The sequence below is a fragment of the Etheostoma spectabile genome, chromosome 5, assembly GCF_008692095.1.
Source record: "Etheostoma spectabile isolate EspeVRDwgs_2016 chromosome 5, UIUC_Espe_1.0, whole genome shotgun sequence".
Classification (NCBI taxonomy): domain Eukaryota; kingdom Metazoa; phylum Chordata; class Actinopteri; order Perciformes; family Percidae; genus Etheostoma; species Etheostoma spectabile.
Window position 1 is genome coordinate 18,021,650 of NC_045737.1, and position 6,000 is coordinate 18,027,649.

Genomic DNA, 6,000 nt, shown 5'->3' on the forward strand with positions numbered 1-6,000 from the left:
GTTAGAACAATCTTGGGTAACGGAGGCTGAACGGGTCTTTGGAGAGGACACTGTTGGGGTTTATTAGTGCAGACACAGAAAGCCATTTCACTTCAAGATGGTCATTCTGACAGGGGCCCACGCTCATGACAACATACTGCAGTGTTTTCCTCACAGTTTAATTGCTATGTCTGGTGTGCTCTGTGTAGAGCCCGACCGATATATCGGCGGACTGATATTATCGGCCGACCGATATTATCAGCCGACCGATATTATCGGCCGACCGATATTATTGACCAATATTATTTTAAATATTAAATATTCATTCATCAGATAAATGAATATTTAAAAAATTAAAACGGACTGTCAACCATGTTATAAGCGTTGGCGTTGCATAGTTTGTCCACCAATGGGCGCTTTACAACGTCCCTTTTGGCAACACTGACTTTTTTTTTGTTAATGTGTTTTTGTTCAAAGGACTTTAAGTTTCCTATCTTAAGTTTGTATTTTTATAGATTTTATTTATCAGAACCTTAATATATTTTGATGTTCCTCTGTTCTGTTGTGACGTAAAACTAATTATTAAAAAACTATTATTATTTTAGTGAAAAGTCATAAATAACTGCAAAATAACTAATGTTAAGGAAATCTGTTTATGTTTTGTAACGCGTTTCTGGATTTCTTTTTAAAATATATTTATCTGCCAATATCGGATTTTTAAATAATCAAATATTTGTATCGTATTGGCCTTAAAAATCCTTTATCGGTCAGACTCTTGTTCTGTGTATTGCTCCTTAAGCTACGTAGCCACTACAAGACTTTCAAAGTCATCCCTTTTGCTCTACTGTTCACAATACACTCCCTGCTGTCTTCTTGTCTTCTTTTCCCACGTGATTGACCGACGACAGACAAGGGGTCACACACTACTAGATCTTTGAGGACCATAGGACCATTGACTGTAAATATTACTGGACAACCCATCCGGTTTGGCTAAATGCTGCAAATGAGCAAGTGCCTTAAACCTTCATTCCAGAAAAAGGAGGTTGGTTTCTGTAGAAGTCTATGAGAAAGTGACCCACTTCTGACTTGATTTCAGTAAACATTTTCATAATGAGTTTATGGTCTTAATGGCTAGTTTCTGCAACACAAGTCTTCTGCAACACATAATGATGTTAATTTTTTGAATTATGGTCTCCTTGATTTTAAAATCGGCGATAAGGCAGGGGGTGTTTTAGGGCATGGCTATGATGTGATTGCCGGTGAAAGTGTGAAACGTAACGCAGAGTGTAAGGGCTCCTCCCTCACTCCTCCCTGTCGTCTAAAATCATCACATCCGCAACCAGGATGGCTGCGCCTGTAATGGCAAACTCAACACCGGATAGCAGATCTCCACAAACCAATGGATGACATCAGACACGCGCTGGCCATTAATATACAATTTAAGCCCGGGACATGACTAACGCCTCCAATCCGGGGCTTTTGTTGGGAAGCTGTGAGCGGCAAGTCAGGGATTATGTCCTGTAGTGGGAATTTCCCATTACTGGATCCACAGCTTTGTGTTACGGTTTAATGAAAGCCACGTTTCACTGTAGCAAGAAACAGCCTTTATTTCAAGAGTATTCTTTACAACACATGCAATACATACACAATATATACATTGTTCAGCAACAGGGATTATCAGCCTTTTCCAGTGCAGCATCTCATTGTCTACTGACCACCCATTACAGTATGCATAGAGAAATAGGATAACAAACTGGTTGTGATACTGAAAAATTGATCATCCCCAGCCAATCAGCATATACTGATTTCAGTACATTAATCTTCGCAGTACATGCAATGTGAAAACTAAAAGCTTACATATAGATCTCAAATATCCGTCCTCTTCCGGACTAATACAAAACAAATGTAGAATGTGAAATAAACCGCTAAATGATTAATTACAGCTCAGCGGATGAGAAACAAGTATAGACACTAGACATGTTGGGGGGGGGAGAACCCTGCTCAGTGTGTGCAGGCAGTGGGAGGTCAGCTCGATTGAAAAACCCACACATGGAAAAGAAACATCAAACAGAAACTGAAATAGACAGAGATTTTCTTCAGCTGAATTTCCCATATAGCACTCATTTGAATTGTTAATATGGTATGAGGAAAGCAAAACTGATCTTTCATAGTGTGATTTGTGATCTACTCTCGGTTTACCCTGCATATCTACAGTAAATCTTAGCAGGCAGGCAGGCAGCCTGAGGCCTTTTGTGACCTCCTGATGAGCTAGGAAAAAAACTGCTCATGTCACATCCTGAAGACAAAGCAATGCTAGAGAAGGAAACAACTTTTCTCTGAAAGCAGGGAAGTGCACAGACTTATGCATGTCCACTCTACATTCCAGCAGCTTTAACTTTTACACCTAATTTGTTTATTCAGGAAAAGCGCTGGCACTAAGTAACACAACTGGTTCTTAAAGGCCCACTATGCAAGATTTGTACCTTAATATAACAGATTTGAAGTCATTTCAATGCTAAACGAACTTGTAGTAGGTTGAATCCTGCCGATAGCAAAGCAGGGGAGGGACACGGCTCGGGAAACCTGCAATGCAAGTTTGGGAGGTGGCGCCCCGGCAGATCTCGCGAGAATTACAAATTGCTTTACTGGTATCTGTTCTGCGAACATCCACCAGAACCTCAGTGACCAGCAGGCACCAGATATCTATTTTGAGTGTCTTTCATTATACGCACAACATCCCAGACGACATACCAAGACCGCCAGGCTCTCCGTTGATTGTTGGAGGGTCTTGGAGGCGGCGCAGTTGGAGGAGGGAGAGGAAGCAGAGCGGGGCCGCAGGTCCGGTGTTATGCTAAGGCTAGCCACCTCTATCGAGCCTGTATCTCTCCAATGCCAGATCCCTGGTGTATAAAACAGACGACTTGGAATTACAACTCGCTGGAAATTGCTATGTTTGTGACTGCTGTTTTTTGATTGTCACTGAAACCTGGTTTCACCCAGGGATACCCGATGCTAGCATGCAGCTAGCAGGCCAAACTCCGTTCTGCTGGGCATAGAGCTGAGACTCCGGAAAGAGTGGAGAAGTGAGGCTCTGTATGTACATGTATAGACAGCTCTGGGAGAGTGGTTTTAACGACAATAACGGTAAATACAAGTACTCCACAGCGACTCTAGGGGTAGCTGTTTGACAAAAAATGCAAACTGCATAGTATGCCTTTAAAGGAGACAGTAAATGCTCATTTTCAGGTTTATACTTTTTTTGATGGGCTAGAACATTTCTACATACATACAATACTTGTATTCAGCCGCTGTCTGGAACGCTCCATTGCCGTTTTAGCGCCTGTCTCTTTAAGCCCTACATCCAAAAAGCCCAGCCTGCACTGATTGGAGAAAATATGTTGCACCTTTGCAGGTATGTATTTCTCAAGCAGTGAGTGGCCGTGGATGGAAAAGCAGTATATTGTAATGAAAATACAAGTGAAAGAGAAAGGGGTGCCAAATCTGAATGGCTTGCTGAATTCCATGTTTTCTGATCTATAGGCAGCCCATTGTCTTATTTCACAGTTTGTGGTTAGAAACTCTAAATACCCAAATTACTGTACCAAGAACTCTGCATCCAAATATGTTTTTGGATTACACTGTTTCTCAAGGAACAGGAAGTGAATTGTTGGCCTCTGACTCAGCACATTAATGCATCCACTAGCCAGAGCCAGATATTACAAAAATTCTGAAACTCAATCAAAATTTTTCTCAGTTATATTTTCCCCATGTGACATTAAAATGGCTTTTTTTTTAAAGGGTCTGAGTGACCGATGCAACACAATCACAATTCCTTACACCAGTGAGTGTATCCGCACGGTTATTATTTTTTTACATATGAGTTATTGACTATCATCAAATGGATGCATGGATGGCATTAAGGTGGAGTGAGAGAGTGCCAAGCAGTCACCCCAGGGTTGGTGGTTTGATTCCTAGCAAAGACATGTGAGCCATCTGGAAGCAGGCTGGTATTACATCTACAGTGACATACAGTACTGAGTCCTCAAATCTGCTCCAAGGGTTCTGCACTGTGGCTGACCTTGATCACCCTTCGGAGGAAATTAGTAGGCAGCTTATGCATGTGTAGCTATGGTAACTGTGCAAAAAGACTACATTTAAAGGCCTGTGCATATTGACAGTTAAGTTTCCTTCTGGTGTCTGAGCTCAAAATATAGATGCAGTGACCCCTGTGGTAGAAAAGACTGCAGTACACCAACACTGGAGTATGGCCAGCACCATTCAAACACAAACAATAGATAGCTTGTGATTGCAGTCACTTTCCATATGCATGACTTTTACTACTTCTTATGAACCGAGTAGACAACATAGATGCAAATGATGCCGGTATTTTTCTTTTCGTCAGTGCACCCTGCTTTAAGGGACACATTTCATTAGAATCTGAGAGATTGCAAAGGAACACATCCTTTAGTGTTTCCTCTATGTTGATATGTTGATCGCGACCCGCCACGGTAAAATTTCTGCTACCATGGTATCAGAAATAGGGCAGACGCTATGTACACCGGGCACAGCCGCTCCTTCAGCTGTTTATGAATAGTCATAAAGTTGTAATTACACGACTCTGCAGAGCCGTCTGCTGCTCTAACCAAACTGTCATCCGCTCTCTCTCCCCGAGCAACTGGAACAGTGACAGGATGTCATCACTCGCAAAGTCAAGTAAACAACAGAGCGAGTACTACTTGTCACTCAATCTTAGGCAAAGTGACAAACAGCAACGAAAGCCGTGACATAAAATGCACACTCACGTGGGTCCCATGAAATATGACAGCTACAGTTTATTAGAAAATAGCATTGTGGACACTAAATTTGATGAATTTACTATACCAGATGAGAACAGAAGCTAAAGTTAGCAAACGCTGCTGTCCCTCTGCCTCCCCGCTGCAGGAGACGCTGTTTTCCTCCAATTGACAGCAAAATCAGACAAAAGTATGCTTATAAGGCTCTTAAATTATGTTACATAAAGCTGATGGCATCAGACTTCAAGATGCAGATGAATGTGTGTCAGCATGAGAAAGAGTACACTTCAACTTCTCAAGCAGAGAATACTTTGGGAATCAGAGGAGACGGGTCATGTAACACCTTGGAAACTTATTATACCTTTATTGTATATAATAAGTATAAGTATAAGTGTGGGGTAAGAGACGTGTTTGGGCTAAGAGACATACATTTCCATTTCCAATTAAATCTACATGTTTTCATTGTGTGGTAATGTGGTGAATGCTCTACTTTCAGCTAGTTTTTAATGTTTCTACTGAGAGTATGGGATGTGGTGAGAGCAGAGTGTGATGCGTTGTATGCTCATGTTGCACAGAAAACAATTCCATGAATGGGAACCAATATTCTGAGGGGCGTCTTTTAAATTAATCCAGTTTAAGTGTTCAGTACACAAAATCCACTTTACGGGAGGCAAGGCCGGCAAAGAGCAGCTGATCTCTAACAAAGACTTAAAATATTTTCTAGGGACAAGTAAACATAATGAATCAGAGTTTTTGGCCTTGATAGATGAAACAGTGTTACAGAGGTAAAAATTATCAAGCTGTTAATGGAAAACGTAGATGTTGATCACATTGGTCATAGATAATCTCTGGATAAACATCAGCACAACAAGGGGCCTGTGTTGGTGTAATTGCTAACAGTGGTTTTATTCACTTTCTTTATCTATTTTGTGCCCTTTATCTACTCAACTTCATATAATGAGAATACTACCTAGTTTATCTAAACAGTTTCACTGACGTGTAGTGCACAAGGCATACCTGAAAGTATCACAATTTGAATTTCCTCCTACCCACACTAGCTGAGATGCACATTTGTAACACTACTGGCTGCAACGCAATATGTTTGTTTTAAAGGTCCCATGGCATGAAAATTTCACTTTATGAGTTTTTGTTATATAAATATGTGTTCCTTCAGCCTGTCTATGGTCCCCCAGTGGCTAGAAATGGTGATTGGTGTAAACCGAGCCCT

The 6,000-nt window shown here is 41.1% G+C and overlaps 1 protein-coding gene across 3 annotated transcripts in view; it reads right to left on the reverse strand.

Annotated features, from left to right (window-relative positions):
- Nucleotides 1–6,000, reverse strand: part of col27a1b (collagen, type XXVII, alpha 1b) — a 68,829-nt gene that overhangs the window by 60,088 nt on the left and 2,741 nt on the right. The gene's annotated exons all lie outside the window — the stretch shown is intronic.